Below are 13,306 nucleotides of genomic sequence, written 5' to 3' on the forward strand. Positions count from 1 at the left end.
CTGATAGAGACCTACCCACGCAAACTTAAGACTATAATTGCTGCCAAAGGCGCATCTACTAAATACTGACTTAAAGGGGGTGGATTCTTATGCAATCGATTATTTTGTGGTTTATATTTGTAATTAATTTAGATCACTCTGTAGAGATCAGTTTTCACTTTGACACAAGTCTTTTTCTGTTGATCAGTGTCAAAAAAGCCAAATTAAATCTACTGTGATTCAGTGTTGTAAACCAATAAAACATGAAAACTTACAAGGGGATGAATACTTTTTACAGGATATATATAATATTTTGTGTGTGTGTGTCCATCCGTCCTTATCCTTAACCCTAAGCTCTCTAGTTCTTGATTCCCCACCCCTGGGGGAAAGAGACTGTGTGCATTCTCCCTTCCTGTGCCCCTCATAATTTTATACACCCTTTTGTCTCCACTCTAATAAGGAATAAAGTCCTAGCCTGCCCAGCTTCTCCCTTATAACTCAGTCTGTCCAGTCCTGGTAACATTTTTGTAAATCGTTTCTGCTCCAGTTTAATAACATCTTTCCTGTTGCAGAGTGACCAACAGTGAACACAGTCTTGCTATAATAATGTCCATGATTATTGTTTTTTTTCCCGACAGGTCAAAACCTTGTGGTGATACGTTCTTTAGCAATGTTCTCCTGTGGTGATGATGTTTGCTGTTGCCTTTTGGATCCCTGGGGATAATGCACCCTGCAACATCATGGACCACTTGTGAATTTGGGCTCCGTAATCACACAGAGCTGTGGTGGGAATGTATTCTGCAAAGGTAGGAACTTGGCTTCATTTTGTACCTCCTGCCAGTGAAGGTCTTCACTTCACACTTTTTCAGATTGAACTCCACCTGCTACTTCTCAGCCCAGCTCTGCATCCTGTCCATGCCCTGTTGTAACCTATGATAACCTACGTTATCCACAGCTCCACCAACCTTCATGTCATCTGCAAACTTACTAACCCACCCTTCCACTTCCTCATTCATGTCATATATATTAAAAAAAATCACAAAGAGCAGTTTCCCAGAACAAATCCTTGCAGAACACCACTGTCACCAACCTCCAAGCAGAATATGCTTCATCTACAACCATCCCCTGCCTTATATGGACAAGCCAATTCTGAATCCACACAGCTAGGTCTCCCTGGAGCTCGTGCCTCCAGACGTTCTGAATGAGCTACCATGGGATATCTTCTCAAGTGCCTTACTAAAATCCATATACACCACATCCTGTGTCCTACCTTCATCAATCTGCTTTGTCACATTCTCAAAAACTTCTATCAGACTTGGAAAACATGACTTTCTGCTCACAAAGCCATGCTGACTATCCCTAATCAGACTATGCTTCTCCAAATACTTGTAAGTCCCGTCTCTAAGAAACTTATTAATAATTTGCCCACCACCTGAGGTAAGAATCACTGGTCTTCCATTCCCAGCATTATCCCTGCTCCCTTTCTTGAATAAAGGAGTACGATTTGCCACCCTCCAATCATCTGGTACCACACCTGTGGCCATTGAAGATGCAAAGATCATCGCCAAAGTTGCAGCAATCACTTTGCTCACTTCCCTTATTAACTTGAGGTATATCCGTCCAGACCCCGGGCACTTATCTATCCTAATGTTTTAAAAGTTTCAGCATATCTTCTTTTTCTTAATGTTGACATGTTACGGCATACCAGTCTGGTTTACACTGTCCTCACAAATAACAAAGTCACTCTCACCGGTGAATACTGAAGCGAAGTATCTATTAAGGACCTCCCCTACCTCCTCCGACTCCAGGCACATTTTCCTCTTCTCTGTAATTGATCGTACCCTGATTCTAGTCAGTACTTGTAGAGCACCTTGAGGTTTTCCTTAATCTTACTGGCCAAGGCCTTCGCATGTCCTTTTAAAACTGAGAATTGGAGGCGTTCCTGCAGCTAGAGGCCGGTGAATCTGTGGAATTTGTTGTAACAGAGAGCAGTAGAGGTCAAGTGATTAGGTATAATTAAGGCAGAGATGGAGAGGTCCTTGATCGGTGAAGAGGTTAAGGGTTCCTGGAGAGAAGGTAGGAGAATGGCGTGAAAGAAAACTAATGAGCTGTGATTGAATGGTAGAGCAGACTCAATGGGATGAATGGCCTGTTTCTTCTACTATATCCTATAATCTAATGGGATGTTGCATTTCAAGTTTATAATTCAACTGTTCACATGCATACTGCTAAATCAGTAATTCCCAGTGGGGTTTGTACTCCGCCCCCAAGAGGGTGTTTACGTGTCCTAAGGTGGCGTTAGGGGAAATAGATGTCGTCACGGGGTGTCAAGTGGTAAGCGGCACCCTAACTTGACGCATGAGATCTGACCAACTATGCCAACTCGCTGCCAGCATCAACATCCAATAGGCATTTCTAGTTGGTGCTAACTTTCATCTTAATGTAGCCCTGTTAATGATGGATAAATATTTTGCGACGCCATCTCTGAGTGAGGCCTTGAATTCTAATCCTGCCAAGAAACAGAAACTACAGAAAGTGCGTCAATACAATTTTACATACCTGAAGTAATGGGTGCTTATACTGTTCCTGTCAGATCAGCAACACCCCATGTAATACTGTACTGTCTAATGAAGCCGTGAAACCATCAAGATTGCAGGAACACTTCTGTAAAAGACACCCTGAATAGACTACTTATGGTATAACTCAGTTCCAGAAAATGTAAGAAGCAGTTGAAAGGCGTTACACATTCGGGTCATTTGCCAAGAAATCTAAAAATGACCTTGATAGTGGTCTCATTGCTTCTTATAACATTTCCAAAATGATAGCAAGTGTGGCAAATTAGCTCATCGTATTGGTGAAATGAATGAAGATATTGAGTATCAACTATGCACAGAGCTACAGAGAACAGAATTTGGGATACAACTGGATGAGCCAACTGTGCGAGACAATGAGGCATTGCTAATAGCATATGTACAGTTTATCAAAAATGGAAAAGTTTATGAAGAGATTCTCTTTTGTAAAAAGTTTAAAAACAAATATGGAGAATCAGTCTACGACGAGCTCAAAATGTATATTGAGAATAAAAGTATTCTGATTAGGAATATGAATTCTTGTGCAACAGATGGGGCACCATACATGACAGGTCGCCATGTTGATTTAGTGGCATTTATGAGAAAGTAATTCCAAGTCTGTTTGCAATCCATGGTGTAATTCATCGTCAATATCTCGCAGCCAAAAAACTCAGCCAGTGACTTTTTCTCAAGCGTGACTCTTGCAATATCTGCTGTCAACAAAATTAAAGCTCACCCATTAAATAGCAGAATATTTTGCCAGTTATGCCAAGGTAACGATGAAGAGTTTGAACGATTGCTTGTTCACACTGAAGTGCGTCGGCTGTCAAAAGGCTGCTGCTTAAAACATTGATCTTTTTGACACTGAGTTTTTGCTCAAAGTTGACAAGAGCTTGGGAAACAGGTTTGAGCTTCAACATGGAGATGTGGCCGATCTGTATGACAAAATGAACATTCTAAATATGAAACTGCAGGATAAAAATTTCAATTTAATCCAGGCAAAAAGTGCAGTGTCCATTTTTATTAGACAATTGGAAGTACATAAGCAAAACATTGGGAGAGGAATGTTCTTGCACGGAAAGGAACTTTCTTTCAGACAGTGATTTGCAAGAGTACTGCTTACACCTGCAGTCACTGAAGAAGGATTTTCAGAATCGATTCAAGGATTTGAACAATCTGGAAATTCTGGACTGGGTAATTAACCCATTTCTTTCTAGGGTGGAAGAACAGGAAGAGAGCTTGCAAGAAGAAATTATCAAAACTCAGGATGATGAAGAAGCAAAAACGTTGGCTTTTGTGGTATATGGCTACACTGTCATATGAAGTTTCCTAGTCTTTGGAAAAGAGCATTTCCATCCACCTTGGTGAAAGAGGCTTCAATGCAGTGAACCACATACTCACAAAGAAAACCAGAAACCACTTGGACATTGTTACACATGGGGACTTGAGTCTTTTGCTGTCACAACTTGAGCCAGGTATTTCAGCTCAAAGATCACATTGATATCGAAGTTGCTCTACAGCGTTATGGGTGAGCCAAGTTTAAAGACAAATAAAAATTAAAAGCAGAATCATTTTTCTCATGTTGGCATATGATAGACATGTTTTTACACTATGGGGGCGCCAGAAAGTATATTGTGCCTAAGAGAGGTGTTGGCAAGTATGAAAGTGCTTTAGGGGGAGTGTTGAGCTAAAAAAGGTTGGGAAACACTGTGCTAAATGAAATGGCATTCCTCTGGGGCCAAAGTGCATAAGGTACAGTACGTATAAAACATATAACAAATAAAATAATATTAACATAATGTTTTGTAAATGTACAAGTTGACAAAGTGCATGTAGTTAAATATACAACAGTCTAATGCTACGGGTACTGTCATAAATACTGTGCCCTGAGTGTTAACAGGGTGTTCAGAATTCTGGGGGAAGAAGCTGTACCCAGTCTAACAGTCTTTGTTCTTATACCGTGGTACCTTCTTCCTGATGGTAGGAGGTCAAAGAGATCATGGGACGGATGGGAGGGTCCTCTTTAATGCCCCCCCCCCCCCAAAATCCAGGACATGTACCAGGAGCACTGTGCTCGCAGAGACCTCGGCATTCTGGTGTGTGTGCTGGATGGTGAGGTTGTGGGGTTAGAGAGAAACCCGATGATTCAATAGTCCCCTCAATCCATTGCAGCATCTTGCGGTCAAATGCCTTGCAATTCTTCATTGAAGCTTCGAGCCTTTTTCCTCTGCTTGGCTGAGAATCTCTTCCCATCGTGAAGTTTGGAATAGACTTTATGCTTCAGGTGTCTGGTGTCAAATACGCTGGAGGAACTGTTCCCCTGGCAGATTGCTTGCTGCTCCAGAAACAATTTGCTTCCTCACACAGGCGCTGCTTGACCTGCTGAGTTCTTCCAGCAAATTGTTGCTTCAGATTCCAGCATCTGCATTCTGCTATGTCGGCATGCACATGGTTAGCCTGTCCTGCAAAGCCACTGTGTACAACCAGGTCCTCAGTGTCAGGGATGTTGGCCAAGGAGAGAGCACTGATGTTGGCTCACTCATCCTTCCACTGAGCTTGCAGGATTTTGCAGAAACCTTGAGATGTCTGTTGTAGGTTGTTCACATCTTAGAAATGCACAGTGGCCACTTTATTAGGTACACCTTTAAACCTCATTAGTGCACGTATCTAATTAACCAATCGTGTGGCAGCAACTCAAGGCATAAAAGCATGCAGACATGGACAAGAGGTTCAGTTGTTGTTCACACCAAACATCAGAATGGGGAAGAAATGTGACCTATGTGACTTTGACCGTGGAATGATTTTTGGTGCCAGACTGGATGTTTTGAGTATCTCAGAAACTGCTGAACTCCTGGGATTTTCAGACACAGCAGTCTCCAGAGTTTACAGAGAATGTTGCAAAAAAAAAAAAAAAAATCCAGTGAGTAGCAGTTCTGTGGATGAAAATCCTTCGGTATTTTTTCCCTCTGTAGCTCCACTTTAGTAATTGCTGTTCAAGCGTCAAGTGAAGTTTATTGTCATTTAACTACGTACATGTATGTATATAACATTGTAATGTACATAGATACGAGATGGCATTTCTTCAAACCAGAGTGTAAGGCATGTAACACACGATAATTTATGAAGGTAAGGATAAAATCTACACACAAATAAGAAACCAAAAGTGAATCAATATTAAATATTGTGAGGGACGGAACAGATTAACCAGTGACACATTGAATACAGTGTGGTTGGGAGTTCAGAGGCCTAATGGCCTGGGGGAAGAAACTGTTTCACAGCTTGACCGTTGTTGTTTTTATGCATCGTAATCTGCCTGATGGTAGATGGTCAGAGGGTGCTGCATGGATGGGTGGGATCCTTAATAATACTAAGGGCCCCGCATAGGCAGTGCTCCTGATGGATGGTAGGGTGACCCCTATGATCCTCTCAGCTGTTCTCACAGTCCTTTGTAGGGACTTCTGATCTGATGCTCAGCTGCTCTTGTACCAGATGGAAATGCAACTTGTCAGGATGCTCTCAATCGTGCTCCTGTAAAATGCAGTAAAGCTGGGGAGTGGGAACCTTGCTGGCCTCAATCTTCTTAAGAAGTGGAAGCACTACTGTCAACTTGTACAGGGAGGCCATATTAAGCGACCAGCTGAGGTCATCCATGATGTGAGCTCCCAGAAATTTGGGGTACCCTTAACTCTCTCTATGGAGGAGCCATGTGTTCGCAGAGGGGGCTGGTTTGTCTGCCCCCTCCTGAAGTCCACAATGATTTCCTTTGTCTTCTCCATGTTAAGGTTTAGGTGGTTCTTCTCACACCAATCCACCAGTCACTCCACTTCCTCTCTATACTCTATCTCGTCGTTGTTCTTGATGAGGCCAGCCCCTGTGGTGTCACTTGCAAACTTGATGAGACGGTTTGAACTGGATCCTGTGACACAGTCACGCGTCAGCAGTGTGAACGGCAGCGGGATGAGCACACAACCCTGGGGAGCGCCAGCACTCGGCGTGCTGGGTCAAGAGATGTTACTGCCCACACAGGCTGATTGTGGCCTTGCTGTAGAGAAGTCCAGTATCCCGTTGCAGAGGGAGGTGTTGAGACCCAGGAAGGGCAGCTTCCCCACCAGTTTCTGGGGTACGATGGTGCTGAATGCACGAGACTCCATTTTCCAGGTAGGACCAGACAGAGTGGAGGGCAGAGGCTATTGCAGCATCAATGGATAGATTTGAGCACTAAGTGAACTGAGAGGGTTCCAGTGTAGCTGGGAGAAAGGCTTTAATGTGCTCCATGACCAGCCACTCAAAGCATTTCATAATGTTTGATGTTAATGCCATCAGACAATAGTCATTTTCCAGGTTACTGTCACCATTTTTTGGCAGTGAAATGATGGTTGCCGCCTTGAAAACTGAGGGGACAATGGGTTGTTCCAGAGAGACCTTGAATATAAATCTGTCAGCTGGGCTGCACAGTCTTTCAGAACCCAGTCTGGTATATTATTGGGCCCTGCACCTTTGCATGGGTTGACTCTGGCCAAGGTCTTCCTCACCCCAGCTTCCTGGGGCGGGAGGGGTGCCTTCCTCGGCAGCACTTTGTTCTTTGCATCACACCAGGTGTAGAAGACACTCAGCCTCTCGGGGAGTGAGGCATCCTGGTCACTGACGCGCAGGGTAGACCTGTAGTCTGTAATCCTCTGAATTCCCTGTGCCTCGTGTCACTGGTATCGCAGAAGTGGCTGTAAATTCTCTGAGAATGCTCCCATTTCGCCCTTCTGATGAAGCGGGAAAGCACAGTTCGGCTTACCTGAGAGCTGTCACAACCCCCGATATAAAGGTAGTATCACGATCCCTCAGGCTGCTGCGGACCTCTGCGGTAAGCCACAGCTTCTGTTTTCCCTGCACCTGGACGTGTCTTCTGATGCTAACATTATCAGTACACTTCCCTATGTAGCTGGTCGCAGAATCCACATATTCCTCGATGTTAATATGATTGCCGTAGGTAGCAGCTTCCCTGAACGTTCTCCAGTTCGTATTATCGAAGCAGTCCTGCAGGGCAGAGATTGCACCCTCGGGCCAAGTTTTCTCCACCTTTAGAACTGGTTTGACCCGTTGGCCTGTTGAGTTCCTTCAGCATTTGTGTATGTTGACCCGTTTAATCACTGGTTTGTGTGCTGGAATTAACATTACAGATAAGTGATCTGAGAGACCCATGTGGGGTTGAGGGACTGCTTTATAAGCACCCTGGTATGTTAGTGTCATCGTTGTGGCTATCCCTCGAGGTCGAGGATGATGGTCTTCATTCTGAAGAAGTGACCCACAGAGCAAAGATGCCCGTGCGTGTATTTGTTTAACATGTACTTGATGTTGCACTCCAAGAAGCACAAGATACTTCACAAATCAACCAACTGATTCCAATGGCATGGAAACCACGACGATTGCAGCTGATGGATTTGTTGCAGCCTTCACAGCCGTTGAGTTCGAAGTAACTTCATCGGTCTGTTCCACCATTGAGGTCTTGGTTGGATTGTTCTTTGTCAGGGACCACACCCTCGACCTTACCACCATGGGTGACCCTACCAGGAGCATAGCTCCAGACAGCATTGCTCTCGGGATCACAGGACCACACAAGCTTCTCCACCACGACAAGGTGACAATCCACAGAGAAGTGGATTGTAGTGTAAACCAGGTCTAGTGTACTTCACCTCTGGTAGCAAAGTCAACATGCTGGTGGAATTTGGGCAGAACTGGTGAGACAGGTCAGAAGGGAACGGCTGGACTCGTTCAAGCTGAAGGAAGGCGACAGTAACTCAAATGGCCACATGTTACGGCTGTGCTGTGGTGTGTAGAAGAGCATCTCTGGACGCACAGCACATTGAATCTTGAAGTGGATGGGCTACGGCAGCAAAAAAGCCACAAACGTCGTCACTTTGTTTCAGTATCTCCTGTACCAAATAAAGAGGCTAGTGCGTGTATATAGGGCTGCAGAAATTCTTTCTGCCCAGTGGGCCATGGGCTTTATGGTGGGTTTACGTTTGCTCTTGAAGCAGCCTTTTCATCAAGTGTATTTCATTAGTGAGGCTGGCTTTCACCTAGAGATGGCTCACATGATGTGTACTGTGCTCCATATGGAATCCCTTGAGTAACACAGCACGGACACAGGCCCCCTTGGCCAATGTCCAAATTCTGACCAAAAGGCCTTGCTGAGTTAGTCCCATTTGCCTGTGTATGGCTTGTTTCAATCTAAGCCTTTCCTCTCCATGTACCTGTCCAACGTCTCTTAAATTTTCTATTTGTACCCACATCTATCACCTTCTCAGACAGTTCATTCCACATACCGGACTTACACGCATGTACACTTGTGTCAAAGTGCCTATTCTGCATTTCAGTTCAGCATTCAACACTACTGTCCCACAGACCTTGGTGAAGAAACTCTTGCTCCTTGGTCTAAATACACCCCTGTGCACCTGGGCGTTGGACTTGCTAACCAACAGACCTCAGATAGTCAGGCTGCACAACCAGTCCTTCCCTCCCCATCATCCTCAACAGGAGTGCCCCCCCCCCCCCCCCAGCCCAGGGCTGTGTGCTGAGCCCGTTGCTGAACACTCAGCTCACACATGCCTCTGTTTTCTGAGGAGGCTGACGAGAGCTGGACGATGCACATCCATACTCATGACCTTCTACAAATGCGCAGTGGAGAGCATCCTAACATGCTGCAGCACTGCATGGTACGGAAACTATAGTGCGGCGGCCAGAAAGGCTCTATAACGGGTAGTCAAAACTACCCAACGCGTCACTGGCACCAGCCTACCTGCTATCGTGGACATGTATACAGAAAGGTGCCAGAAAAGGACCAGTAACATCATAGAAACATAGAAACATAGAAAATAGGTGCAGGAGTAGGCCATTCGGCCCTTCGAGCATGCACCGCCATTTATTATGATCATGGCTGATCATCCAACTCAGAACCCCGCCCCAGCCTTCCCTCCATACCCCCTGACCCCCGTAGCCACAAGGGCCATATCTAACTCCCTCTTAAATATAGCCAATGAACTGGCCTCAACTGTTTCCTGTGGCAGAGAATTCCACAGATTCACCACTCTCTGTGTGAAGAAGTTTTTCCTAATCTCGGTCCTAAAAGGCTTCCCCTCTATCCTCAAACTGTGGCCCCTCGTTCTGGACTTCCCCAACATCGGGAACAATCTTCCTGCATCTAGCCTGTCCAATCCCTTTAGGATCTTATATGTTTCAATCAGATCCCCCCTCAATCTTCTAAATTCCAACGAGTACAAGCCCAGTTCATCCAGTCTTTCTTCATATGAAAGTCCTGCCATCCCAGGAATCAATCTGGTGAACCTTCTTTGTACTCCCTCTATGGCAAGGATGTCTTTCCTCAGATTAGGGGACCAAAACTGCACCCAATACTCCAGGTGTGGTCTCACCAAGGCCTTGTACAACTGCAGTAGTATCTCCCTGCTCCTGTACTCAAATCCTCTCGCTATAAATGCCAGCATACCATTCGCCTTTTTCACCACCTGCTGTACCTGCATGCCCACTTTCAATGACTGGTGTATAATGACACCCAGGTCTCGTTGCACCTCCCCTTTTCCTAATCGGCCACCATTCAGATAATAATCTGTTTTCCTATTTTTGCCACCAAAGTGGATAACTTCACATTTATCCACATTAAATTGCATCTGCCATGAATTTGCCCACTCACCCAACCTATCCAAGTCACCCTGCATCCTCTTAGCATCCTCCTCACAGCTAACACTGCCACCCAGCTTCGTGTCATCCGCAAACTTGGAGATGCTGCATTTAATTCCCTCATCCAAGTCATTAATATATATTGTAAACAACTGGGGTCCCAGCACTGAGCCTTGCAGTACCCCACTAGTCACCGCCTGCCACTCTGAAAAGGTCCCGTTTATTCCCACTCTTTGCTTCCGGTCTGCTAACCAATTCTCCACCCACACCAATACCTTACCCCCAATACCGTGTGCTTTAAGTTTGCACACTAATCTCCTGTGTGGGACCTTGTCAAAAACCTTTTGAAAATCCAAATATACCACATCCACTGGTTCTCCCCTATCCACTCTACTAGTTACATCCTCAAAAAATTCTATGAGATTCGTCAGACATGATTTTCCTTTCACAAATCCATGCTGACTTTGTCCGATCATTTCACCGCTTTCCAAATGTGCTGTTATCACATCCTTAATAACTGACTCCAGCAGTTTCCCCACCACCGACGTTAGGCTAACCGGTCTATAATTCCCCGGTTTCTCTCTCCCTCCTTTTTTTAAAAAGTGGAGTTACATTAGCCACCCTCCAATCCTCAGGAACTAGTCCAGAATCTAACGAGTTTTGAAAAATTATCACTAATGCATCCACTATTTCTTGGGCTACTTCCTTAAGCACTCTAGGATGCAGACCATCTGGCCCTGGGGATTTATCTGCCTTCAATCCCTTCAATTTACCTAACACCACTTCCCTACTAACATGTATTTCGCTCAGTTCCTCCATCTCACTGGACCCTCTGTCCCCTACTATTTCTGGAAGATTATTTATGTCCTCCTTAGTGAAGACAGAACCAAAGTAATTATTCAATTGGTCTGCCATGTCCTTGCCCCCCATAATCAATTCACCCATTTCTGTCTGCAGGGGACAGGGGATTTGTCTTTACCAGTCTTTTCCTTTTTACATATCTATAAAAGCTTTTACAGTCCGTTTTTATGTTCCCTGCCAGTTTTCTCTCATAATCTTTTTTTCCCCTTCCTAATTAAGCCCTTTGTCCTCCTCTGCTGAACTCTGAATTTCTCCCAGTCCTCAGGTGAGCCACTTTCTCTGGCTAATTTGTATGCTTCTTCTTTGGAATTGATACTATCCCTAATTTCTCTTGTCAGTCACGGGTGCACTACCTTCCTTGATTTATTCTTTTGCCAAACTGGAATGAACAATTGTTGTAGTTCATCCATGCAACCTTTAAATGCTTGCCATTGCATATCCACCGTCAATCCTTTAAGTGTCATTTGCCAGTCTATCTTAGCTAATTCACGTCTCATACCTTCAAAGTTACCCCTCTTTAAGTTCAGAACCTTTGTTTCTGAATTAACTATGTCACTCTCCATCTTAATGAAGAATTCCACCATATTATGGTCACTCTTACCCAAGGGGCCTCTCACGACAAGATTGCTAATTAACCCTTCCTCATTGCTCAAAACCCAGTCTAGAATAGCCTGCTCTCTAGTTGGTTCCTCGACATGTTGGTTCAAAAAACCATCCCGCATACATTCCAAGAAATCCTCTTCCTCAGCACCCTTACCAATTTGGTTCACCCAATCTACATGTAGATTGAAGTCACCCATTATAACTGCTGTTCCTTTATTGCACACATTTCTAATTTCCTGTTTAATACCATCTCCGACCTCACTACTACTGTTAGGTGGCCTGTACACAACTCCCACCAGCGTCTTCTGCCCCTTAGTGTTACGCAGCTCTACCCATATCGATTCCACATCTTCCACATCATGAAGGATCCCACCCACCCTGCTCATGGACTGTTCGTCTCACTCCGATCAGGGAGGAGGCTACATAGCAACTATGCCAGGACCACCAGACTCAAAAGCAGTTACATTCCCCAAGCAGTAAGACTCCACCCCATAACTCACCCCATCACCACTCCATCACCACTACTTTATCATTTCCTGTCACGGTCACCTTGTATACAGATACTTCTGTGCCTAGTGTCACTGTATGGACTTACAATCTATCTTTGTATATAAACTATCTTATGTATTTTTACATATTGTGTTTTTTATTATTATTGTGTTCCTTATCTTACCGTGGTTTTTTTTTTTGGCTGCATCGGTTCGGAGTGATGATTTTGTACTGGAAATAGCGTTGAACAAATTTGAGTCTTGAATAGCCACCATCCTCTCTATGGGGAAAAACTTGCCCCTCAGCTACTCTTTAAATCACTTCAAGCTGATGCCCTTTAGCTTTAGACTCCCATTCTCTTGGGGGTGGGGGGAGGACATTGTGACCATTCACCTTTATCTATACCCCCCCTTGATCTTATAAACATTTCAGGTCAGCTCTTACCGTCCTGCACTCCAGGAGAAATGGTCCAGTCTATCCAGTACCCCCTCGTAACTCGGCCCATCCAGTCCGGGCAACACATGCTCTCCAGCTTAATTAAATCGCTCCCTATGGGATGGCTACCACAACTACACATGATATTCCAGCTGTGGTCTCATCAATGCCTTGCACAGCTGTAGACTCTTGCAATCTATTGACAAACTTCAACTCACTTAGAACACTGCTACTGGACTTCAAACTGAAACCAGGATGAGGGAACAGAGCCCTTCCATCCTAGCTACTCTGCATTGGCTTCCACTCTCTTTTAGAATTCACTTGAAAGTTCTCTTAAAGCTCTCAGGACTTCTTCCATCAGTCTCTTAAACTTAAACAATCTCCCTCAAAGGGTACTTGGCAGGTTGGCCTTTTTGAACTACGCTTCTGAACTACGCTTCTAAACTACGCCTAAATAGGGGACGCAGACTCAGACGACACTTTGAAACATCAGCTCAAAGCCTATTTATTTAACCTTGCTTTTAACTAACTTCTTTTTATCTTTTATTTTCATGTTTGCAGTTTATTTCATTGTAAATCACTCTGAACTACGACGTCTGTATGAAAAGTGCTCTATAAATAAGTTATTATTGTACTCAGAACTCAAAGTTCAAAGTAAATTTATTATCAAAGTACATATGTCA

General features: G+C 44.4%; 1 protein-coding gene across 4 annotated transcripts in view; it reads left to right on the plus strand.

Annotated features, from left to right (window-relative positions):
• The window catches only part of map3k13 (mitogen-activated protein kinase kinase kinase 13), a 200,642-nt gene that overhangs the window by 19,095 nt on the left and 168,241 nt on the right, over window positions 1-13,306 (plus strand). For all 4 annotated transcript variants that reach the window (XM_072261192.1, XM_072261194.1, XM_072261191.1 and 1 more), the window contains exon 2: window positions 618-785. The gene's annotated coding sequence lies outside the window, so the exon portion shown is untranslated. The remainder of the gene's footprint in view (window positions 1-617; window positions 786-13,306) is intronic.

Source organism: Mobula birostris, chromosome 6 (genome assembly GCF_030028105.1).
Source record: "Mobula birostris isolate sMobBir1 chromosome 6, sMobBir1.hap1, whole genome shotgun sequence".
Classification (NCBI taxonomy): Eukaryota; Metazoa; Chordata; class Chondrichthyes; order Myliobatiformes; family Myliobatidae; genus Mobula; species Mobula birostris.